Below are 23,875 nucleotides of genomic sequence, written 5' to 3'. Positions count from 1 at the left end.
TTTGCTAAATAGATGGTGTGTGTGCAACAATATACTGAAAGGTCAATTATATTGTGCAGCTTATCTCACCACCTGTAGTTATTTAGGTGAAAGCTCCAAAATGCTTGCCTAATATGTCTGTTTATCCAAAAGGAAGTAAAAAGGGAGAGCTAGAAAGATAGCATTGCATCACATTACATGGCAATGCAATGCACAGTTGCTGAAGTTGAACCAAAATGAGCTTGTAATCTGGCTTCTGCAACTTTGAACATGAAAAATCCAATGAGGAGAAGAAAAGCAAAGCCAAAGAGTCCATCCCAAAATCCGACAAACAAGCAAAATGAACAAAAAACATTGAATTCAATTCTTTCTGATTTTAGAAACTGCATTAAAGAAGGGGTGCACCGGTCCTGGAGATACTGCAATACCAGGTCAATGCGTGGAGTGGACAGAGCAAGCTCTTTTTCCATCTCCCTGTTCTAAAAATCCATTTAATATATGGTCCCCAGATAGGGGACGTATCAGATATTAAACTGATAAGAACAGATACTACACTTGATCTTAGCCAAAAGGCCGAGAAGCGATAACCAGAATTGGTTTCAAACTACGGAGCCACCCAAGGATCCTGAAAAGTCCATTTGTGGAGATGAGCTCCTGGACTCCCGTTAAGAAGACATGTTGTCAACCTCTAGATCCCTTACATGCCTGCACTTTTCGGCTTGCTGCTGCTGCAATCCATGCGTTTTAGATCTGCATAACTCCACCTCTTTAAACACAGCACCTTCACCCCCTGCTGTTCCCACCCGCCTCAACACCGTTGGAAGGGAGGAGAACCAATTAAGGCGGGGGGTGGGGTGGAACGAGCAGCTGTCTACCCTTAGCAGGAGGGCTCCTGATTACATACCTCTCCTGCTGCTGCTGCTGCTGGCTGTCCAGCAGCAGACTGAAGGTGGCTGCTGCTGTGCACAGGTATATAAAGGCTCAGAGCCTATTATGACACGCGCAGCCAGCGTTCCATTGCCACATTCCATCTACTGCAGGCAGGATACCTGGCTGGCTGAATGTCGCTGAGAAGCTCACAGAGATCGCCATAAGCAACAGTTTAACAGAATGCCACAGACTAATCAACCAAACTTTTTGGGTTGGGTTCTCTTTTATAGTCTGCAGGCATTAAATGAAAGAAGTCAGTGTTCCAGCAGAAGGAGACAACGTTTCAGAAAAGGCATTGTAGCAAACCAAAAAAGAAATTTTAAGCGCAGCAGAGTAACCAGCGCACATACCTGTTAGCTCAGGTGAGTTTAAAAGGCTGCTGTTGATAACAAGGGCATTTGCTAAATAGATGGTGTGTGTGCAACAATATACTGAAAGGTCAATTATATTGTGCAGCTTATCTCACCACCTGTAGTTATTTAGGTGAAAGCTCCAAAATGCTTGCCTAATATGTCTGTTTATCCAAAAGGAAGTAAAAAGGGAGAGCTAGAAAGATAGCATTGCATCACATTACATGGCAATGCAATGCACAGTTGCTGAAGTTGAACCAAAATGAGCTTGTAATCTGGCTTCTGCAACTTTGAACATGAAAAATCCAATGAGGAGAAGAAAAGCAAAGCCAAAGAGTCCATCCCAAAATCCGACAAACAAGCAAAATGAACAAAAAACATTGAATTCAATTCTTTCTGATTTTAGAAACTGAATTAAAGAAGGGGTGCACCGGTCCTGGAGATACTGCAATACCAGGTCAATGCGTGGAGTGGACAGAGCAAGCTCTTTTTCCATCTCCCTGTTCTAAAAATCCATTTAATATATGGTCCCCAGATAGGGGACGTATCAGATATTAAACTGATAAGAACAGATCCGTTTTCAAACAAGCTTTATTTAAATCAGACATACATCATAAATTACAAACAAATCACAAAGACTTGAATAAAATATGACATAAAACAAATACAAGGTCAGATTTAAAAAGCGCATAAAAGCATAAAAATCATAAAACACAGTTTTGCATATAATTTGCATAAATAAATACATATGTCAAATGCAAACACCATAGCTTTTTAACTTTATCTTTTTACAATCAGGTAGTATGAAAACTTTTCACAAAGAACATATCCGATACAATATTTGAAACAAATCACAAATACTGGAATAAAATATGACATAAAACTAATACAGAGTCAGAATTAAAATGCACTTAAAAGCATAAAAAGCATAAAACACAGTTTTGCATATAATTTACATAAATAAATACATATTCCAAATTTGCAAACACCATAGCTTTTTTGCTTCATTGATTCCCATCTTTTTACAATCTCTCAGGTAGTATGTAAACATTTCACAAAGAGCAAGCCCAATACAATCTTTGACAGGAATAAATTCACGTTTAAACAATAATATATTGCGCACTTTCCATAAAGCTTCTTTTAAACAGTTTATTATAAGCCATGCGACTCGTGCTTGTTTCATGGTTGGGCAATTAATTATCCCATATATTATAATGTCACAATTAAGGGTTTGTATACCACATATCCATTTTAGGAGGGTGCCCACCGTCTGCCATAGCTCTTGTGCGTAGGGGCAATCCCACAGTAAATGAAACACTGACTCGTTTGGGGCGCATCTTTCTCTGGGACATCTAGCACTAGCCACCAGCCCCCTATGATGCTGAAAAGCTCTCGTAGGGAGACATTGGTGAACAACCTGCCAAGCTAAATCCTTTTGTGAGTTGCTAAGTGCAGGACAGGCCACATTGTTCCACACCAGGCGGCACCTGGAGATGGAAAAATTAGACACATCCTCCATCTCCTCATGTCCCTTACAAATAACTGTTAACTTACGTTGATCAAATAAAAGCTGACGATCAACTTGGGTCAGATCATATTCTGAAATGACCTTCTCCAAGATCTTGTAATGCTTAGGGGGAGATAAGAGAAAAGGACAATTAACAGTCATACTGAAGTTCAACTTTCGGAAAAGAAACCCAGTTGTATATCTAAGAAAACAAGAGAAAGCCCCAACATTATTCAAGCTTTTGCAACAAAATACAAAAAACTTGATAAATAAAAACAATTTTAAATCAGGGAACCCTTTACCCCCATTTTTCTTGCTTTTACATACCACCTCCCTCCTCAATTTCTCCATTTTGGATCCCCACAGAAAATAAAACATGGGCTTCATAAGTCTTTTAAGATACAGAGAATTAGGGGGAAAAACCATAGCGGCATACAAAATGATAGGAAGCAAAACCATTTTAATTACAAGAATCTTGCCCTCCATTGTTAGTTTTCGAGTTTGCCATAAAGAGATCTTCTGATTTAATTTATTCAAAACCAAATCCCAGTTTTCAATACCATCATTAGCAGGATTAAACAAGACACCCAGGATCTTGATTCCTACTGTTTGTGTGGGAACCCTAGGCGGATCTGACTCCCATTGACCCATAATCATACAGTCACATTTATTTATATTCAACTTAAACCCAGACCCAGCACTAAAAATTTCAGTAATTAGAATTGCTCTGTTAATAGATGCTGAGCTAGTGCCATAGACAGATATGTCATCCATATATCCAATGGCTTTAACTTGTTGTCCACCCCCACCCGGAATAAAAATGCCCCTAACCACCTTGTCCCGACGCAGCAGGCACAACAGTGGCTCAATGGAGCAGACAAATAAAAGTGGGGACATGGGGCAACCTTGTTTAACACCGGAAAGAAGCTCCACCTCTCTAGTTAAAAAACCATTGACTAAAATCCGGGCAGATGACTGTTTGTATAAAAGCGCAATTTTCTGAATAAAAGAATCAGGGAACCCCATCTTTCCCATAACTTTAAAAAGATAAAAGTGGGAGACCCTATCAAACGCTTTCATAAAATCCAAAGATAAAATAGCTAGTGGCTGTTTTCTATCTTTTTGAAACCAGATAAGATCACGAATTAGGTTTAGATGCTCCCAGATTGATCTCCCGGGGACACCACAAACCTGATCTGGATGAATTACATTTTTAATAACTGCTTTAAGACGACCAGCAACAACTTTAGCTAAAATCTTGTAGTCTGTATTTAATAGTGAAATAGGCCTCCAATTCTCCAACTTTGATTTATCACCTTTCTTAAAAATTAATGTAATCATACTTTTACGCCATGAATATGGTAATAAATCAGCCTTAGAGGCTTCACAAACTACTTGTATAAAATCCTCCTTAATTAGATCCCAAAAGCAAAGATAAAATTCAATAGGAAGGCCATCTGATCCAGGAGCCTTACCTTTATTAAAACTCTTAAGGGTCTCTTCAATTTCACTGGGTAAAAGTTCTTTAGCTAAAAAAATCTGGTCATCTTTATTTAAAAACTGGGATAAAACATTAAGATTCTCTGTAAAAGCAGGTTCATCAACATTTTTAATACTAAAAAGATCTCTATAAAAATTAGCAGTATGCTCTAAAATGCTCTCAGTGGAAGATTGTCCTTCTAGCTCAGTAATCACTTGTTTTTTGTCACTCATTTTTTTAAAGAAGAACCTTGAGCAGGTCTCACCCTCTTCCAAATATTTCACACGGGCATTAAATATAATTTCTTTACCCTTTTGTTCCAGGAATTTTTGGATTTCTGTCTGGATCTTGGCAATCTCACCATCCACACCAGGCACTCCCCACCCCTTAAGCTTATGGAGAGTTTGCATCCTGACATTAAAATCTTTAAAACATTTCCTTTTTTCACGTGCCTTCCTTTTACCAATTTTAATAAAAAATTCTTTAATACGGGTTTTAACACACTCCCACCACCCCAACATACTCTGATTTGGGTGTTTCCGTCTTCTCCAACTCTCATACTTTGCATAAAACTCCGCCCTTACCAGTTCGTCTTCTAATAAGAGCACATTCAATTTCCACATACCTTTTCCAACTTTTGCTTCCTGTGGAGTTTGCAATACATTGTATAGTAATACATGATCAGAAAAAATATTTTCTATTAGACCAGCATTCCTAGGTTTAAAAACATCAGAAGAGGAAAAAATAAAATCAATACGAGATGACATCCCTCTACCCCTCCATGTATGCCCAGGGTCAGTAGGGTAGGACTTTCTCCAAGCATCTAATAATTTGAGGTCCGTTGTCAAATGTTTTAACAGACTGGATGTTTTGTCTGTTCTTCCATTAGTATCACCTCCACTCCTCCCCTCCCCCAACATGACACAGTTAAAATCCCCTCCCACTATCACAGGGGACGGACCTGATAAAAACAAAGGGATGACATTAAAAAGGGAAGCACGCTCATTTTTCTCTGGGGATGCATAAACATTAATAAGACGACAGGTAAAACCATTTAAAATAACATGAGTTGATAAGGCACGACCTGGAACTATTTCAGTGATGGATAAAACATTAACATTTTGACATTTGAATAAAATCCCAACCCCGGCAGCTTTATTTTCATTGGACCCTGACCAAATAGAGGGTCCTGCTGACCAGTCCATTTTTAAGTTGGGGTATGACAAATCGTGATCAATACCGCATTCTTGCAGGAAAAAAATGTCAAAGTTCAGAGTCAGTAACCAAGCAAACAAAGCAGCCCGTCTAACAGGGCTCTTTAGGCTTCTCACATTTAGTGAGGCAGCACGGATTTCTGCCATGTTAGGTGTTTTTTATTGATTCATTATACTCTGAATCTGAATCAATAATTTGTGACAGAGAAGGTGAAGGAAGGGATGACACAGTTCGTAAACTGTCCGTTTCATCTGAGTCAGTGAAATCCTCAATTAAGTTAGTCCCCTCTGGGCTGAGAATTTTTGCAGCACTAGATAGAAAGACTTTACGGGACATCTGAGGCAGGTTATGCTCCTCCTGTGCCTCTTCACGACTTCTCTTACCACTGGCGCTGAGATCCATCCGATCCTCCGAATCCACCCGATCCTCACCAGGCACTGCAGCAGGTGAAATACCCGCAGACCCTCCAGGAGCACCAAGGGACATCATCTCCGGAGCAGGATGACCATCAGGACCAGCAACAGGTTCACCAACCACTGCACGACCTCTATCATCCAGGCAGGCAACAGGACATCCATCAGGAATGGTTCCAGGACATCCATCTGGACTGGCATCAGGACATCCATCTGGACTGGCATCAAGGCATCCATCTGGGTTGGCATCAGGACATCCATCTGGATTGGCATCAGGGCATCCGTCTGGATTGGCATCAGGGCATCCATCTGGATTGGCATCAGGGCATCCGTCTGGACTGGCATCAGGGCAGACATCTGGTCCAACATCTGTGCTGGCATCAGCAGGGGTATCTGGATGGACATCTGGATTGGTACCAACAGCTCCAGATTTTCGCCTCTTTTTTGGTTCCCTCTCATTTCCGCTCTGAGAAGGTGCCATCTCCCCACCAGGTGAAACCTGGACCCCTGCAGGAGTAGGCAAAGGCGTGACCTCGGCTACAGAGGCCGGGTTTTTCCGCAAAGGTACCGACTGAGCATCGACTGAGTCAGACTGTTTTTGACCTTTAGTAATGTCCACAAAGCTTTTTCTGGGGTCACCCGGGCTGACCCTGCTGGCATCAGCAGGAACTCCTGCGGAACTAGCCGCAGGCGCCCGAGAGCCACCACGAGACCTTGTCCGCATCGGACAATTACTGAACAGGTGAGTAGACATTCCGCACCCACTGCAGGTCTTACTGTTCTTACAGTCCTTTGAGGCATGACCCCATTGTCCACAATTGTGGCACTGACTCATCCGCTCGTTCTTACAATCGCTCTGTATGTGACCAAGGTCACCACACCTACGACACCTGAATGGTTGTCCATCATAGAAGAGGTAGCCATGGTCTCTTCCCAGCACCACTGTGGAGGGGGGGTGCATAAGGCCTTCTACACCCCCAGGGTCAAGTCTGAAGCGTACCATAAAGCGTCGTTTCCCATTCCAGAAACCGCTCCGACCTTTGACGTTCCCCGTAAATCTGACAGATGTACAATATCTGCTCAGAAAAAGCTCAATATCATCTGTGGACACATGGGGGTTAAACATGTATACCACAAGGGGAACGTCAACTCCGCCATATAGACCCGTAAAAATCACTCCGTCCAACAGCTTGCTGTTGCGGTGGCCCTTAACGCATTCGTAAAAGTGCTGGCAGGCAACCTTGGTCGAGAACGTGAGAATATATGTACTCTGCCCCTTCTCCTGCAGGCAGTAAACATCATGATCTTTCACGTTCAACAGATCTCTCAAAATCTGTACATAGAACTCACGGGGGTTGTCATATCCGACATGGTTTGCTGGAACCTCGATACGCACCGAGTTCCTGATCTGGCCGGAGCCAGTGGAAAATTGAAATGAACAAGGCATCTCACCAAAGTGGCAAAGGCTTACCGTCACTACGGGCTCGGCCTTTCGCCTGGGGATCGCAACTTGTTGCCCGGGGACTAAGCCAGCTCCCTAATAGCAGCAGGGGGGTGAAGTCCCACCAAAAGGTGAGACGATCCCCCCAGGCCAAGGAGCCGGGTACCCCGGGCACCTCTCAGCCAAGACCAAGGCAGCAACCGTTAGATCACTGCACCTGATCTCAGCCAAAAGGCCGAGAAGCGATAACCAGAATTGGTTTCAAACTACGGAGCCACCCAAGGATCCTGAAAAGTCCATTTGTGGAGATGAGCTCCTAGACTCCCGTTAAGAAGACATGTTGTCAACCTCTAGATCCCTTACATGCCTGCACTTTTCGGCTTGCTGCTGCTGCAATCCACGCGTTTTAGATCTGCATAACTCCACCTCTTTAAACACAGCACCTTCACCCCCTGCTGTTCCCACCCGCCTCAACACCGTTGGAAGGGAGGAGAACCAATTAAGGCGGGGGGTGGGGTGGAATGAGCAGCTGTCTACCCTTAGCAGGAGGGCTCCTGATTACATACCTCTCCTGCTGCTGCTGCTGCTGGCTGTCCAGCAGCAGACTGAAGGTGGCTGCTGCTGTGCACAGGTATATAAAGGCTCAGAGCCTATTATGACACGCGCAGCCAGCGTTCCATTGCCACATTCCATCTACTGCAGGCAGGATACCTGGCTGGCTGAATGTCGCTGAGAAGCTCACAGAGACCGCCATAAGCAACAGTTTAACAGAATGCCACAGACTAATCAACCAAACTTTTTGGGTTGGGTTCTCTTTTATAGTCTGCAGGCATTAAATGAAAGAAGTCAGTGTTCCAGCAGAAGGAGACAACGTTTCAGAAAAGGCATTGTAGCAAACCAAAAAAGAAATTTTAAGCGCAGCAGAGTAACCAGCGCACATACCTGTTAGCTCAGGTGAGTTTAAAAGGCTGCTGTTGATAACAAGGGCATTTGCTAAATAGATGGTGTGTGTGCAACAATATACTGAAAGGTCAATTATATTGTGCAGCTTATCTCACCACCTGTAGTTATTTAGGTGAAAGCTCCAAAATGCTTGCCTAATATGTCTGTTTATCCAAAAGGAAGTAAAAAGGGAGAGCTAGAAAGATAGCATTGCATCACATTACATGGCAATGCAATGCACAGTTGCTGAAGTTGAACCAAAATGAGCTTGTAATCTGGCTTCTGCAACTTTGAACATGAAAAATCCAATGAGGAGAAGAAAAGCAAAGCCAAAGAGTCCATCCCAAAATCCGACAAACAAGCAAAATAAACAAAAAACATTGAATTCAATTCTTTCTGATTATAGAAACTGCATTAAAGAAGGGGTGCACCGGTCCTGGAGATACTGCAATACCAGGTCAATGCGTGGAGTGGACAGAGCAAGCTCTTTTTCCATCTCCCTGTTCTAAAAATCCATTTAATATATGGTCCCCAGATAGGGGACGTATCAGATATTAAACTGATAAGAACAGATACTACACTTGATCTTAGCCAAAAGGCCGAGAAGCGATAACCAGAATTGGTTTCAAACTACGGAGCCACCCAAGGATCCTGAAAAGTCCATTTGTGGAGATGAGCTCCTGGACTCCCGTTAAGAAGACATGTTGTCAACCTCTAGATCCCTTACATGCCTGCACTTTTCGGCTTGCTGCTGCTGCAATCCACGCATTTTAGATCTGCATAACTCCACCTCTTTAAACACAGCACCTTCACCCCCTGCTGTTCCCACCCGCCTCAACACCGTTGGAAGGGAGGAGAACCAATTAAGGCGGGGGGTGGGGTGGAACGAGCAGCTGTCTACCCTTAGCAGGAGGGCTCCTGATTACATACCTCTCCTGCTGCTGCTGCTGCTGGCTGTCCAGCAGCAGACTGAAGGTGGCTGCTGCTGTGCACAGGTATATAAAGGCTCAGAGCCTATTATGACACGCGCAGCCAGCGTTCCATTGCCACATTCCATCTACTGCAGGCAGGATACCTGGCTGGCTGAATGTCGCTGAGAAGCTCACAGAGACCGCCATAAGCAACAGTTTAACAGAATGCCACAGACTAATCAACCAAACTTTTTGGGTTGGGTTCTCTTTTATAGTCTGCAGGCATTAAATGAAAGAAGTCAGTGTTCCAGGAGAAGGAGACAACGTTTCAGAAAAGGCATTGTAGCAAACCAAAAAAGAAATTTTAAGCGCAGCAGAGTAACCAGCGCACATACCTGTTAGCTCAGGTGAGTTTAAAAGGCTGCTGTTGATAACAAGGGCATTTGCTAAATAGATGGTGTGTGTGCAACAATATACTGAAAGGTCAATTATATTGTGCAGCTTATCTCACCACCTGTAGTTATTTAGGTGAAAGCTCCAAAATGCTTGCCTAATATGTCTGTTTATCCAAAAGGAAGTAAAAAGGGAGAGCTAGAAAGATAGCATTGCATCACATTACATGGCAATGCAATGCACAGTTGCTGAAGTTGAACCAAAATGAGCTTGTAATCTGGCTTCTGCAACTTTGAACATGAAAAATCCAATGAGGAGAAGAAAAGCAAAGCCAAAGAGTCCATCCCAAAATCCGACAAACAAGCAAAATGAACAAAAAACATTGAATTCAATTCTTTCTGATTTTAGAAACTGCATTAAAGAAGGGGTGCACCGGTCCTGGAGATACTGCAATACCAGGTCAATGCGTGGAGTGGACAGAGCAAGCTCTTTTTCCATCTCCCTGTTCTAAAAATCCATTTAATATATGGTCCCCAGATAGGGGACGTATCAGATATTAAACTGATAAGAACAGATACTACACTTGATCTTAGCCAAAAGGCCGAGAAGCGATAACCAGAATTGGTTTCAAACTACGGAGCCACCCAAGGATCCTGAAAAGTCCATTTGTGGAGATGAGCTCCTGGACTCCCGTTAAGAAGACATGTTGTCAACCTCTAGATCCCTTACATGCCTGCACTTTTCGGCTTGCTGCTGCTGCAATCCACGCGTTTTAGATCTGCATAACTCCACCTCTTTAAACACAGCACCTTCACCCCCTGCTGTTCCCACCCGCCTCAACACCGTTGGAAGGGAGGAGAACCAATTAAGGCGGGGGGTGGGGTGGAACGAGCAGCTGTCTACCCTTAGCAGGAGGGCTCCTGATTACATACCTCTCCTGCTGCTGCTGCTGCTGGCTGTCCAGCAGCAGACTGAAGGTGGCTGCTGCTGTGCACAGGTATATAAAGGCTCAGAGCCTATTATGACACGCGCAGCCAGCGTTCCATTGCCACATTCCATCTACTGCAGGCAGGATACCTGGCTGGCTGAATGTCGCTGAGAAGCTCACAGAGACCGCCATAAGCAACAGTTTAACAGAATGCCACAGACTAATCAACCAAACTTTTAGGGTTGGGTTCTCTTTTATAGTCTGCAGGCATTAAATGAAAGAAGTCAGTGTTACAGCAGAAGGAGACAACGTTTCAGAAAAGGCATTGTAGCAAACCAAAAAAGAAATTTTAAGCGCAGCAGAGTAACCAGCGCACATACCTGTTAGCTCAGGTGAGTTTAAAAGGCTGCTGTTGATAACAAGGGCATTTGCTAAATAGATGGTGCGTGTGCAACAATATACTGAAAGGTCAATTATATTGTGCAGCTTATCTCACCACCTGTAGTTATTTAGGTGAAAGCTCCAAAATGCTTGCCTAATATGTCTGTTTATCCAAAAGGAAGTAAAAAGGGAGAGCTAGAAAGATAGCATTGCATCACATTACATGGCAATGCAATGCACAGTTGCTGAAGTTGAACCAAAATGAGCTTGTAATCTGGCTTCTGCAACTTTGAACATGAAAAATCCAATGAGGAGAAGAAAAGCAAAGCCAAAGAGTCCATCCCAAAATCCGACAAACAAGCAAAATGAACAAAAAACATTGAATTCAATTCTTTCTGATTTTAGAAACTGCATTAAAGAAGGGGTGCACCGGTCCTGGAGATACTGCAATACCAGGTCAATGCGTGGAGTGGACAGAGCAAGCTCTTTTTCCATCTCCCTGTTCTAAAAATCCATTTAATATATGGTCCCCAGATAGGGGACGTATCAGATATTAAACTGATAAGAACAGATACTACACTTGATCTTAGCCAAAAGGCCGAGAAGCGATAACCAGAATTGGTTTCAAACTACGGAGCCACTCAAGGATCCTGAAAAGTCCATTTGTGGAGATGAGCTCCTGGACTCCCGTTAAGAAGACATGTTGTCAACCTCTAGATCCCTTACATGCCTGCACTTTTCGGCTTGCTGCTGCTGCAATCCACGCGTTTTAGATCTGCATAACTCCACCTCTTTAAACACAGCACCTTCACCCCCTGCTGTTCCCACCCGCCTCAACACCGTTGGAAGGGAGGAGAACCAATTAAGGCGGGGGGTGGGGTGGAACGAGCAGCTGTCTACCCTTAGCAGGAGGGCTCCTGATTACATACCTCTCCTGCTGCTGCTGCTGCTGGCTGTCCAGCAGCAGACTGAAGGTGGCTGCTGCTGTGCACAGGTATATAAAGGCTCAGAGCCTATTATGACACGCGCAGCCAGCGTTCCATTGCCACATTCCATCTACTGCAGGCAGGATACCTGGCTGGCTGAATGTCGCTGAGAAGCTCACAGAGACCGCCATAAGCAACAGTTTAACAGAATGCCACAGACTAATCAACCAAACTTTTTGGGTTGGGTTCTCTTTTATAGTCTGCAGGCATTAAATGAAAGAAGTCAGTGTTCCAGCAGAAGGAGACAACGTTTCAGAAAAGGCATTGTAGCAAACCAAAAAAGAAATTTTAAGCGCAGCAGAGTAACCAGCGCACATACCTGTTAGCTCAGGTGAGTTTAAAAGGCTGCTGTTGATAACAAGGGCATTTGCTAAATAGATGGTGTGTGTGCAACAATATACTGAAAGGTCAATTATATTGTGCAGCTTATCTCACCACCTGTAGTTATTTAGGTGAAAGCTCCAAAATGCTTGCCTAATATGTCTGTTTATCCAAAAGGAAGTAAAAAGGGAGAGCTAGAAAGATAGCATTGCATCACATTACATGGCAATGCAATGCACAGTTGCTGAAGTTGAACCAAAATGAGCTTGTAATCTGGCTTCTGCAACTTTGAACATGAAAAATCCAATGAGGAGAAGAAAAGCAAAGCCAAAGAGTCCATCCCAAAATCCGACAAACAAGCAAAATGAACAAAAAACATTGAATTCAATTCTTTCTGATTTTAGAAACTGCATTAAAGAAGGGGTGCACCGGTCCTGGAGATACTGCAATACCAGGTCAATGCGTGGAGTGGACAGAGCAAGCTCTTTTTCCATCTCCCTGTTCTAAAAATCCATTTAATATATGGTCCCCAGATAGGGGACGTATCAGATATTAAACTGATAAGAACAGATACTACACTTGATCTTAGCCAAAAGGCCGAGAAGCGATAACCAGAATTGGTTTCAAACTACGGAGCCACCCAAGGATCCTGAAAAGTCCATTTGTGGAGATGAGCTCCTGGACTCCCGTTAAGAAGACATGTTGTCAACCTCTAGATCCCTTACATGCCTGCACTTTTCGGCTTGCTGCTGCTGCAATCCACGCGTTTTAGATCTGCATAACTCCACCTCTTTAAACACAGCACCTTCACCCCCTGCTGTTCCCACCCGCCTCAACACCGTTGGAAGGGAGGAGAACCAATTAAGGCGGGGGGTGGGGTGGAACGAGCAGCTGTCTACCCTTAGCAGGAGGGCTCCTGATTACATACCTCTCCTGCTGCTGCTGCTGCTGGCTGTCCAGCAGCAGACTGAAGGTGGCTGCTGCTGTGCACAGGTATATAAAGGCTCAGAGCCTATTATGACACGTGCAGCCAGCGTTCCATTGCCACATTCCATCTACTGCAGGCAGGATACCTGGCTGGCTGAATGTCGCTGAGAAGCTCACAGAGACCGCCATAAGCAACAGTTTAACAGAATGCCACAGACTAATCAACCAAACTTTTTGGGTTGGGTTCTCTTTTATAGTCTGCAGGCATTAAATGAAAGAAGTCAGTGTTCCAGCAGAAGGAGACAACGTTTCAGAAAAGGCATTGTAGCAAACCAAAAAAGAAATTTTAAGCGCAGCAGAGTAACCAGCGCACATACCTGTTAGCTCAGGTGAGTTTAAAAGGCTGCTGTTGATAACAAGGGCATTTGCTAAATAGATGGTGTGTGTGCAACAATATACTGAAAGGTCAATTATATTGTGCAGCTTATCTCACCACCTGTAGTTATTTAGGTGAAAGCTCCAAAATGCTTGCCTAATATGTCTGTTTATCCAAAAGGAAGTAAAAAGGGAGAGCTAGAAAGATAGCATTGCATCACATTACATGGCAATGCAATGCACAGTTGCTGAAGTTGAACCAAAATGAGCTTGTAATCTGGCTTCTGCAACTTTGAACATGAAAAATCCAATGAGGAGAAGAAAAGCAAAGCCAAAGAGTCCATCCCAAAATCCGACAAACAAGCAAAATGAACAAAAAACATTGAATTCAATTCTTTCTGATTTTAGAAACTGCATTAAAGAAGGGGTGCACCGGTCCTGGAGATACTGCAATACCAGGTCAATGCGTGGAGTGGACAGAGCAAGCTCTTTTTCCATCTCCCTGTTCTAAAAATCCATTTAATATATGGTCCCCAGATAGGGGACGTATCAGATATTAAACTGATAAGAACAGATACTACACTTGATCTTAGCCAAAAGGCCGAGAAGCGATAACCAGAATTGGTTTCAAACTACGGAGCCACCCAAGGATCCTGAAAAGTCCATTTGTGGAGATGAGCTCCTGGACTCCCGTTAAGAAGACATGTTGTCAACCTCTAGATCCCTTACATGCCTGCACTTTTCGGCTTGCTGCTGCTGCAATCCACGCGTTTTAGATCTGCATAACTCCACCTCTTTAAACACAGCACCTTCACCCCCTGCTGTTCCCACCCGCCTCAACACCGTTGGAAGGGAGGAGAACCAATTAAGGCGGGGGGTGGGGTGGAACGAGCAGCTGTCTACCCTTAGCAGGAGGGCTCCTGATTACATACCTCTCCTGCTGCTGCTGCTGCTGGCTGTCCAGCAGCAGACTGAAGGTGGCTGCTGCTGTGCACAGGTATATAAAGGCTCAGAGCCTATTATGACACGCGCAGCCAGCGTTCCATTGCCACATTCCATCTACTGCAGGCAGGATACCTGGCTGGCTGAATGTCGCTGAGAAGCTCACAGAGACCGCCATAAGCAACAGTTTAACAGAATGCCACAGACTAATCAACCAAACTTTTTGGGTTGGGTTCTCTTTTATAGTCTGCAGGCATTAAATGAAAGAAGTCAGTGTTCCAGCAGAAGGAGACAACGTTTCAGAAAAGGCATTGTAGCAAACCAAAAAAGAAATTTTAAGCGCAGCAGAGTAACCAGCGCACATACCTGTTAGCTCAGGTGAGTTTAAAAGGCTGCTGTTGATAACAAGGGCATTTGCTAAATAGATGGTGTGTGTGCAACAATATACTGAAAGGTCAATTATATTGTGCAGCTTATCTCACCACCTGTAGTTATTTAGGTGAAAGCTCCAAAATGCTTGCCTAATATGTCTGTTTATCCAAAAGGAAGTAAAAAGGGAGAGCTAGAAAGATAGCATTGCATCACATTACATGGCAATGCAATGCACAGTTGCTGAAGTTGAACCAAAATGAGCTTGTAATCTGGCTTCTGCAACTTTGAACATGAAAAATCCAATGAGGAGAAGAAAAGCAAAGCCAAAGAGTCCATCCCAAAATCCGACAAACAAGCAAAATGAACAAAAAACATTGAATTCAATTCTTTCTGATTTTAGAAACTGCATTAAAGAAGGGGTGCACCGGTCCTGGAGATACTGCAATACCAGGTCAATGCGTGGAGTGGACAGAGCAAGCTCTTTTTCCATCTCCCTGTTCTAAAAATCCATTTAATATATGGTCCCCAGATAGGGGACGTATCAGATATTAAACTGATAAGAACAGATACTACACTTGATCTTAGCCAAAAGGCCGAGAAGCGATAACCAGAATTGGTTTCAAACTACGGAGCCACCCAAGGATCCTGAAAAGTCCATTTGTGGAGATGAGCTCCTGGACTCCCGTTAAGAAGACATGTTGTCAACCTCTAGATCCCTTACATGCCTGCACTTTTCGGCTTGCTGCTGCTGCAATCCACGCGTTTTAGATCTGCATAACTCCACCTCTTTAAACACAGCACCTTCACCCCCTGCTGTTCCCACCCGCCTCAACACCGTTGGAAGGGAGGAGAACCAATTAAGGCGGGGGGTGGGGTGGAACGAGCAGCTGTCTACCCTTAGCAGGAGGGCTCCTGATTACATACCTCTCCTGCTGCTGCTGCTGCTGGCTGTCCAGCAGCAGACTGAAGGTGGCTGCTGCTGTGCACAGGTATATAAAGGCTCAGAGCCTATTATGACACGTGCAGCCAGCGTTCCATTGCCACATTCCATCTACTGCAGGCAGGATACCTGGCTGGCTGAATGTCGCTGAGAAGCTCACAGAGACCGCCATAAGCAACAGTTTAACAGAATGCCACAGACTAATCAACCAAACTTTTTGGGTTGGGTTCTCTTTTATAGTCTGCAGGCATTAAATGAAAGAAGTCAGTGTTCCAGCAGAAGGAGACAACGTTTCAGAAAAGGCATTGTAGCAAACCAAAAAAGAAATTTTAAGCGCAGCAGAGTAACCAGCGCACATACCTGTTAGCTCAGGTGAGTTTAAAAGGCTGCTGTTGATAACAAGGGCATTTGCTAAATAGATGGTGTGTGTGCAACAATATACTGAAAGGTCAATTATATTGTGCAGCTTATCTCACCACCTGTAGTTATTTAGGTGAAAGCTCCAAAATGCTTGCCTAATATGTCTGTTTATCCAAAAGGAAGTAAAAAGGGAGAGCTAGAAAGATAGCATTGCATCACATTACATGGCAATGCAATGCACAGTTGCTGAAGTTGAACCAAAATGAGCTTGTAATCTGGCTTCTGCAACTTTGAACATGAAAAATCCAATGAGGAGAAGAAAAGCAAAGCCAAAGAGTCCATCCCAAAATCCGACAAACAAGCAAAATGAACAAAAAACATTGAATTCAATTCTTTCTGATTTTAGAAACTGCATTAAAGAAGGGGTGCACCGGTCCTGGAGATACTGCAATACCAGGTCAATGCGTGGAGTGGACAGAGCAAGCTCTTTTTCCATCTCCCTGTTCTAAAAATCCATTTAATATATGGTCCCCAGATAGGGGACGTATCAGATATTAAACTGATAAGAACAGATACTACACTTGATCTTAGCCAAAAGGCCGAGAAGCGATAACCAGAATTGGTTTCAAACTACGGAGCCACCCAAGGATCCTGAAAAGTCCATTTGTGGAGATGAGCTCCTGGACTCCCGTTAAGAAGACATGTTGTCAACCTCTAGATCCCTTACCATGCCTGCACTTTTCGGCTTGCTGCTGCTGCAATCCACGCGTTTTAGATCTGCATAACTCCACCTCTTTTAAACACAGCACCTTCACCCCCTGCTGTTCCCACCCGCCTCAACACCGTTGGAAGGGAGGAGAACCAATTAAGGCGGGGGGTGGGGTGGAACGAGCAGCTGTCTACCCTTAGCAGGAGGGCTCCTGATTACATACCTCTCCTGCTGCTGCTGCTGCTGGCTGTCCAGCAGCAGACTGAAGGTGGCTGCTGCTGTGCACAGTATATAAAGGCTCAGAGCCTATTATGACACGCGCAGCCAGCGTTCCATTGCCACATTCCATCTACTGCAGGCAGGATACCTGGCTGGCTGAATGTCGCTGAGAAGCTCACAGAGACCGCCATAAGCAACAGTTTAACAGAATGCCACAGACTAATCAACCAAACTTTTTGGGTTGGGTTCTCTTTTATAGTCTGCAGGCATTAAATGAAAGAAAGTCTGTGTTCCAGCAGAAGGAGACAACGTTTCAGAAAAGGCATGTAGCAAACCAAAAAAGAAATTTTAAGCGCAGCAGAGTAACCAGCGCACATACCTGTTAGCTCAGGTGAGTTTAAAAGGCTGCTGTTGATAACAAGGGCATTTGCTAAATAGATGGTGTGTGTGCAACAATATACTGAAAGGTCAATTATATTGTGCAGCTTATCTCACCACCTGTAGTTATTTAGGTGAAAGCTCCAAAATGCTTGCCTAATATGTCTGTTTATCCAAAAGGAAGTAAAAAGGGAGAGCTAGAAAGATAGCATTGCATCACATTACATGGCAATGCAATGCACAGTTGCTGAAGTTGAACCAAAATGAGCTTGTAATCTGGCTTCTGCAACTTTGAACATGAAAAATCCAATGAGGAGAAGAAAAGCAAAGCCAAAGAGTCCATCCCAAAATCCGACAAACAAGCAAAATGAACAAAAAACATTGAATTCAATTCTTTCTGATTTTAGAAACTGCATTAAAGAAGGGGTGCACCGGTCCTGGAGATACTGCAATACCAGGTCAATGCGTGGAGTGGACAGAGCAAGCTCTTTTTCCATCTCCCTGTTCTAAAAATCCATTTTAATATATGGTCCCCAGATAGGGGACGTATCAGATATTAAACTGATAAGAACAGCTACTACACTTGATCTTAGCCAAAAGGCCGAGAAGCGATAACCAGAATTGGTTTCAAACTACGGAGCCACCCAAGGATCCTGAAAAGTCCATTTGTGGAGATGAGCTCCTGGACTCCCGTTAAGAAGACATGTTGTCAACCTCTAGATCCCTTACATGCCTGCACTTTTCGGCTTGCTGCTGCTGCAATCCACGCGTTTTAGATCTGCATAACTCCACCTCTTTAAACACAGCACCTTCACCCCCTGCTGTTCCCACCCGCCTCAACACCGTTGGAAGGAGGAGAACCAATTAAGGCGGGGGGTGGGGTGGAACGAGCAGCTGTCTACCCTTAGCAGGAGGGCTCCTGATTACATACCTCTCCTGCTGCTGCTGCTGCTGGCTGTCCAGCAGCAGACTGAAGGTGGCTGGCTGCTGTGCACAGGTATATAAAGGCTCAGAGCCTATTATGACACGCGCAGCCAGCGTTCCATTGCCACATTCCATCTACTGCAGGCAGGATACCTGGCTGGCTGAATGTCGCTGAGAAGCTCACAGAGACCGCCATAAGCAACAGTTTAACAGAATGCCACAGACTAATCAACCAAACTTTTTGGGTTGGGTTCTCTTTTATAGTCTGCAGGCATTAAATGAAAGAAGTCAGTGTTCCAGCAGAAGGAGACAACGTTTCAGAAAAGGCATTGTAGCAAACCAAAAAAGAATTTTAAGCGCAGCAGAGTAACCAGCGCACATACCTGTTAGCTCAGGTGAGTTTAAAAGGCTGCTGTTGATAACAAGGGGCATTTGCTAAATAGATGGTGTGTGTGCAACAATATACTGAAAGGTCAATATATTGTGCAGCTTATCTCACCACCTGTAGTTATTTAGGTGAAAGCTCCAAAATGCTTGCCTAATATGTCTGTTTATCCAAAAGGAAGTAAAAAGGGAGAGCTAGAAAGATAGCATTGCATCACATTACATGGCAATGCAATGCACAGTTGCTGAAGTTGAACCAAAATGAGCTTGTAATCTGGGCTTCTGCAACTTTGAACATGAAAATCCAATGAGGAGAAGAAAAGCAAAGCCAAAGAGTCCATCCCAAAATCCGACAAACAAGCAAAATGAACAAAAAACATTGAATTCAATTCTTTCTGATTTTAGAAACTGCATTAAAGAAGGGGTGCACCGGTCCTGGAGATACTGCAATACCAGGTCAATGCGTGGAGTGGACAGAGCAAGCTCTTTTTCCATCTCCCTGTTCTAAAAATCCATTTAATATATGGTCCCCAGATAGGGGACGTATCAGATATTAAACTGATAAGAACAGATACTACACTTGATCTTAGCCAAAAGGCCGAGAAGCGATAACCAGAATTGGTTTCAAACTACGGAGCCACCCAAGGATCCTGAAAAGTCCATTTGTGGAGATGAGCTCCTGGACTCCCGTTAAGAAGACATGTTGTCAACCTCTAGATCCCTTACATGCCTGCACTTTTCGGCTTGCTGCTGCTGCAATCCACGCGTTTTAGATCTGCATAACTCCACTTCTTTAAACACAGCACCTTCACCCCCTGCTGTTCCCACCCGCCTCAACACCGTTGGAAGGGAGGAGAACCAATTAAGGCGGGGGTGGGGTGGAACGAGCAGCTGTCTACCCTTAGCAGGAGGGCTCCTGATTACATACCTCTCCTGCTGCTGCTGCTGCTGGCTGTCCAGCAGCAGACTGAAGGTGGCTGCTGCTGTGCACAGGTATATAAAGGCTCAGAGCCTATTATGACACGTGCAGCCAGCGTTCCATTGCCACATTCCATCTACTGCAGGCAGGATACCTGGCTGGCTGAATGTCGCTGAGAAGCTCACAGAGACCGCCATAAGCAACAGTTTAACAGAATGCCACAGACTAATCAACCAAACTTTTTGGGTTGGGTTCTCTTTTATAGTCTGCAGGCATTAAATGAAAGAAGTCAGTGTTCCAGCAGAAGGAGACAACGTTTCAGAAAAGGCATTGTAGCAAACCAAAAAGAAATTTTAAGCGCAGCAGAGTAACCAGCGCACATACCTGTTAGCTCAGGTGAGTTTAAAAGGCTGCTGTTGATAACAAGGGCATTTGCTAAATAGATGGTGTGTGTGCAACAATATACTGAAAGGTCAATTATATTGTGCAGCTTATCTCACCACCTGTAGTTATTTAGGTGAAAGCTCCAAAATGCTTGCCTAATATGTCTGTTTATCCAAAAGGAAGTAAAAAGGGAGAGCTAGAAAGATAGCATTGCATCACATTACATGGCAATGCAATGCACAGTTGCTGAAGTTGAACCAAAATGAGCTTGTAATCTGGCTTCTGCAACTTTGAACATGAAAAATCCAATGAGGAGAAGAAAAGCAAAGCCAAAGAGTCCATCCCAAAATCCGACAAACAAGCAAAATGAACAAAAAACATTGAATTCAATTCTTTCTGATTTTAGAAACTGCATTAAAGAAGGGGTGCACCGGTCCTGGAGATACTGCAATACCAGGTCAATGCGTGGAGTGGACAGAGCAAGCTCTTTTTCCATCTCCCTGTTCTAAAAATCCATTTAATATATGGTCCCCAGATAGGGGACGTATCAGATATTAAACTGATAAGAACAGATACTACACTTGATCTTAGCCAAAAGGCCGAGAAGCGATAACCAGAATTGGTTTCAAACTACGGAGCCACCCAAGGATCCTGAAAAGTCCATTTGTGGAGATGAGCTCCTGGACTCCCGTTAAGAAGACATGTTGTCAACCTCTAGATCCCTTACATGCCTGCACTTTTCGGCTTGCTGCTGCTGCAATCCAGCGTTTTAGATCTGCATAACTCCACCTCTTTAAACACAGCACCTTCACCCCCTGCTGTTCCCACCCGCCTCAACACCGTTGGAAGGGAGGAGAACCAATTAAGGCGGGGGGTGGGGTGGAACGAGCAGCTGTCTACCCTTAGCAGGAGGGCTCCTGATTACATACCTCTCCTGCTGCTGCTGCTGCTGGCTGTCCAGCAGCAGACTGAAGGTGGCTGCTGCTGTGCACAGGTATATAAAGGCTCAGAGCCTATTATGACACGCGCAGCCAGCGTTCCATTGCCACATTCCATCTACTGCAGGCAGGATACCTGGCTGGCTGAATGTCGCTGAGAAGCTCACAGAGACCGCCATAAGCAACAGTTTAACAGAATGCCACAGACTAATCAACCAAACTTTTTGGGTTGGGTTCTCTTTTATAGTCTGCAGGCATTAAATGAAAGAAGTCAGTGTTCCAGCAGAAGGAGACAACGTTTCAGAAAAGGCATTGTAGCAAACCAAAAAAGAAATTTTAAGCGCAGCAGAGTAACCAGCGCACATACCTGTTAGCTCAGGTGAGTTTAAAAGGCTGCTGTTGATAACAAGGGCATTTGCTAAATAGATGGTGTGTGTGCAACAATATACTGAAAGGTCAATTATATTGTGCAGCTTATCTCACCACCTGTAGTTATTTAGGTGAAAGCTCCAAAATGCTTGCCTAATATGTCTGTTTATCCAAAAGGAAGTAAAAAGGGAGAGCTAGAAAGATAGCATTGCATCACATTACATGGCAATGCAATGCACAGTTGCTGAAGTTGAACCAAAATGAGCTTGTAATCTGGCTTCTGCAACTTTGAACATGAAAAATCCAATGAGGAGAAGAAAAGCAAAGCCAAAGAGTCCATCCCAAAATCCGACAAACAAGCAAAATGAACAAAAAACATTGAATTCAATTCTTTCTGATTTTAGAAACTGCATTAAAGAAGGGGTGCACCGGTCCTGGAGATACTGCAATACCAGGTCAATGCGTGGAGTGGACAGAGCAAGCTCTTTTTCCATCTCCCTGTTCTAAAAATCCATTTAATATATGGTCCCCAGATAGGGGACGTATCAGATATTAAACTGATAAGAACAGATACTACACTTGATCTTAGACAAAAGGCCGAGAAGCGATAACCAGAATTGGTTTCAAACTACGGAGCCACCCAAGGATCCTGAAAAGTCCATTTGTGGAGATGAGCTCCTGGACTCCCGTTAAGAAGACATGTTGTCAACCTCTAGATCCCTTACATGCCTGCACTTTTCGGCTTGCTGCTGCTGCAATCCACGCGTTTTAGATCTGCATAACTCCACCTCTTTAAACACAGCACCTTCACCCCCTGCTGTTCCCACCCGCCTCAACACCGTTGGAAGGGAGGAGAACCAATTAAGGCGGGGGGTGGGGTGGAACGAGCAGCTGTCTACCCTTAGCAGGAGGGCTCCTGATTACATACCTCTCCTGCTGCTGCTGCTGCTGGCTGTCCAGCAGCAGACTGAAGGTGGCTGCTGCTGTGCACAGGTATATAAAGGCTCAGAGCCTATTATGACACGCGCAGCCAGCGTTCCATTGCCACATTCCATCTACTGCAGGCAGGATACCTGGCTGGCTGAATGTCGCTGAGAAGCTCACAGAGACCGCCATAAGCAACAGTTTAACAGAATGCCACAGACTAATCAACCAAACTTTTTGGGTTGGGTTCTCTTTTATAGTCTGCAGGCATTAAATGAAAGAAGTCAGTGTTCCAGCAGAAGGAGACAACGTTTCAGAAAAGGCATTGTAGCAAACCAAAAAAGAAATTTTAAGCGCAGCAGAGTAACCAGCGCACATACCTGTTAGCTCAGGTGAGTTTAAAAGGCTGCTGTTGATAACAAGGGCATTTGCTAAATAGATGGTGTGTGTGCAACAATATACTGAAAGGTCAATTATATTGTGCAGCTTATCTCACCACCTGTAGTTATTTAGGTGAAAGCTCCAAAATGCTTGCCTAATATGTCTGTTTATCCAAAAGGAAGTAAAAAGGGAGAGCTAGAAAGATAGCATTGCATCACATTACATGGCAATGCAATGCACAGTTGCTGAAGTTGAACCAAAATGAGCTTGTAATCTGGCTTCTGCAACTTTGAACATGAAAAATCCAATGAGGAGAAGAAAAGCAAAGCCAAAGAGTCCATCCCAAAATCCGACAAACAAGCAAAATGAACAAAAAACATTGAATTCAATTCTTTCTGATTTTAGAAACTGCATTAAAGAAGGGGTGCACCGGTCCTGGAGATACTGCAATACCAGGTCAATGCGTGGAGTGGACAGAGCAAGCTCTTTTTCCATCTCCCTGTTCTAAAAATCCATTTAATATATGGTCCCCAGATAGGGGACGTATCAGATATTAAACTGATAAGAACAGATACTACACTTGATCTTAGCCAAAAGGCCGAGAAGCGATAACCAGAATTGGTTTCAAACTACGGAGCCACCCAAGGATCCTGAAAAGTCCATTTGTGGAGATGAGCTCCTGGACTCCCGTTAAGAAGACATGTTGTCAACCTCTAGATCCCTTACATGCCTGCACTTTTCGGCTTGCTGCTGCTGCAATCCACGCGTTTTAGATCTGCATAACTCCACCTCTTTAAACACAGCACCTTCACCCCCTGCTGTTCCCACCCGCCTCAACACCGTTGGAAGGGAGGAGAACCAATTAAGGCGGGGGGTGGGGTGGAACGAGCAGCTGTCTACCCTTAGCAGGAGGGCTCCTGATTACATACCTCTCCTGCTGCTGCTGCTGCTGGCTGTCCAGCAGCAGACTGAAGGTGGCTGCTGCTGTGCACAGGTATATAAAGGCTCAGAGCCTATTATGACACGCGCAGCCAGCGTTCCATTGCCACATTCCATCTACTGCAGGCAGGATACCTGGCTGGCTGAATGTCGCTGAGAAGCTCACAGAGACCGCCATAAGCAACAGTTTAACAGAATGCCACAGACTAATCAACCAAACTTTTTGGGTTGGGTTCTCTTTTATAGTCTGCAGGCATTAAATGAAAGAAGTCAGTGTTCCAGCAGAAGGAGACAACGTTTCAGAAAAGGCATTG

The 23,875-nt window shown here is 44.2% G+C and overlaps 13 non-coding genes and 1 pseudogene across 13 annotated transcripts; all 14 read right to left on the bottom strand.

Annotated features, from left to right (window-relative positions):
• Positions 1-373: 373 nt before the first annotated feature.
• Positions 374-564, bottom strand: LOC141252463 (U2 spliceosomal RNA). The gene has a single exon (XR_012313874.1). It is a non-coding gene; the product is annotated as a U2 spliceosomal RNA (small nuclear RNA).
• A 1,115-nt stretch (positions 565-1,679) lies between these two features.
• Positions 1,680-1,852, bottom strand: LOC141252466 (U2 spliceosomal RNA; annotated as a pseudogene).
• A 6,825-nt stretch (positions 1,853-8,677) lies between these two features.
• Positions 8,678-8,868, bottom strand: LOC141252462 (U2 spliceosomal RNA). Its single transcript, XR_012313873.1, has one exon. It is a non-coding gene; the product is annotated as a U2 spliceosomal RNA (small nuclear RNA).
• A 1,115-nt stretch (positions 8,869-9,983) lies between these two features.
• LOC141252461 (U2 spliceosomal RNA) lies at positions 9,984-10,174 on the bottom strand. The gene has a single exon (XR_012313872.1). It is a non-coding gene; the product is annotated as a U2 spliceosomal RNA (small nuclear RNA).
• Positions 10,175-11,289: 1,115 nt separating this feature from the next.
• LOC141252460 (U2 spliceosomal RNA) lies at positions 11,290-11,480 on the bottom strand. Its single transcript, XR_012313871.1, has one exon. It is a non-coding gene; the product is annotated as a U2 spliceosomal RNA (small nuclear RNA).
• A 1,115-nt stretch (positions 11,481-12,595) lies between these two features.
• On the bottom strand, positions 12,596-12,786 carry LOC141252459 (U2 spliceosomal RNA). Its single transcript, XR_012313870.1, has one exon. It is a non-coding gene; the product is annotated as a U2 spliceosomal RNA (small nuclear RNA).
• Positions 12,787-13,901: 1,115 nt separating this feature from the next.
• On the bottom strand, positions 13,902-14,092 carry LOC141252458 (U2 spliceosomal RNA). Its single transcript, XR_012313869.1, has one exon. It is a non-coding gene; the product is annotated as a U2 spliceosomal RNA (small nuclear RNA).
• A 1,115-nt stretch (positions 14,093-15,207) lies between these two features.
• On the bottom strand, positions 15,208-15,398 carry LOC141252470 (U2 spliceosomal RNA). Its single transcript, XR_012313880.1, has one exon. It is a non-coding gene; the product is annotated as a U2 spliceosomal RNA (small nuclear RNA).
• A 1,115-nt stretch (positions 15,399-16,513) lies between these two features.
• Positions 16,514-16,704, bottom strand: LOC141252469 (U2 spliceosomal RNA). Its single transcript, XR_012313879.1, has one exon. It is a non-coding gene; the product is annotated as a U2 spliceosomal RNA (small nuclear RNA).
• A 1,116-nt stretch (positions 16,705-17,820) lies between these two features.
• LOC141252464 (U2 spliceosomal RNA) lies at positions 17,821-18,012 on the bottom strand. The gene has a single exon (XR_012313875.1). It is a non-coding gene; the product is annotated as a U2 spliceosomal RNA (small nuclear RNA).
• Positions 18,013-19,126: 1,114 nt separating this feature from the next.
• LOC141252468 (U2 spliceosomal RNA) lies at positions 19,127-19,317 on the bottom strand. The gene has a single exon (XR_012313878.1). It is a non-coding gene; the product is annotated as a U2 spliceosomal RNA (small nuclear RNA).
• A 1,113-nt stretch (positions 19,318-20,430) lies between these two features.
• LOC141252467 (U2 spliceosomal RNA) lies at positions 20,431-20,621 on the bottom strand. The gene has a single exon (XR_012313877.1). It is a non-coding gene; the product is annotated as a U2 spliceosomal RNA (small nuclear RNA).
• Positions 20,622-21,735: 1,114 nt separating this feature from the next.
• Positions 21,736-21,926, bottom strand: LOC141252465 (U2 spliceosomal RNA). The gene has a single exon (XR_012313876.1). It is a non-coding gene; the product is annotated as a U2 spliceosomal RNA (small nuclear RNA).
• Positions 21,927-23,041: 1,115 nt separating this feature from the next.
• LOC141252457 (U2 spliceosomal RNA) lies at positions 23,042-23,232 on the bottom strand. Its single transcript, XR_012313868.1, has one exon. It is a non-coding gene; the product is annotated as a U2 spliceosomal RNA (small nuclear RNA).
• Positions 23,233-23,875: the final 643 nt, after the last annotated feature.

This window comes from Phyllobates terribilis, unplaced genomic scaffold (genome assembly GCF_046119375.1).
Source record: "Phyllobates terribilis strain yellow unplaced genomic scaffold, ASM4611937v1 Scaffold_8999__1_contigs__length_23874, whole genome shotgun sequence".
Classification (NCBI taxonomy): Eukaryota; Metazoa; Chordata; class Amphibia; order Anura; family Dendrobatidae; genus Phyllobates; species Phyllobates terribilis.
This window is presented reverse-complemented; position numbering and strand designations above follow the sequence as displayed.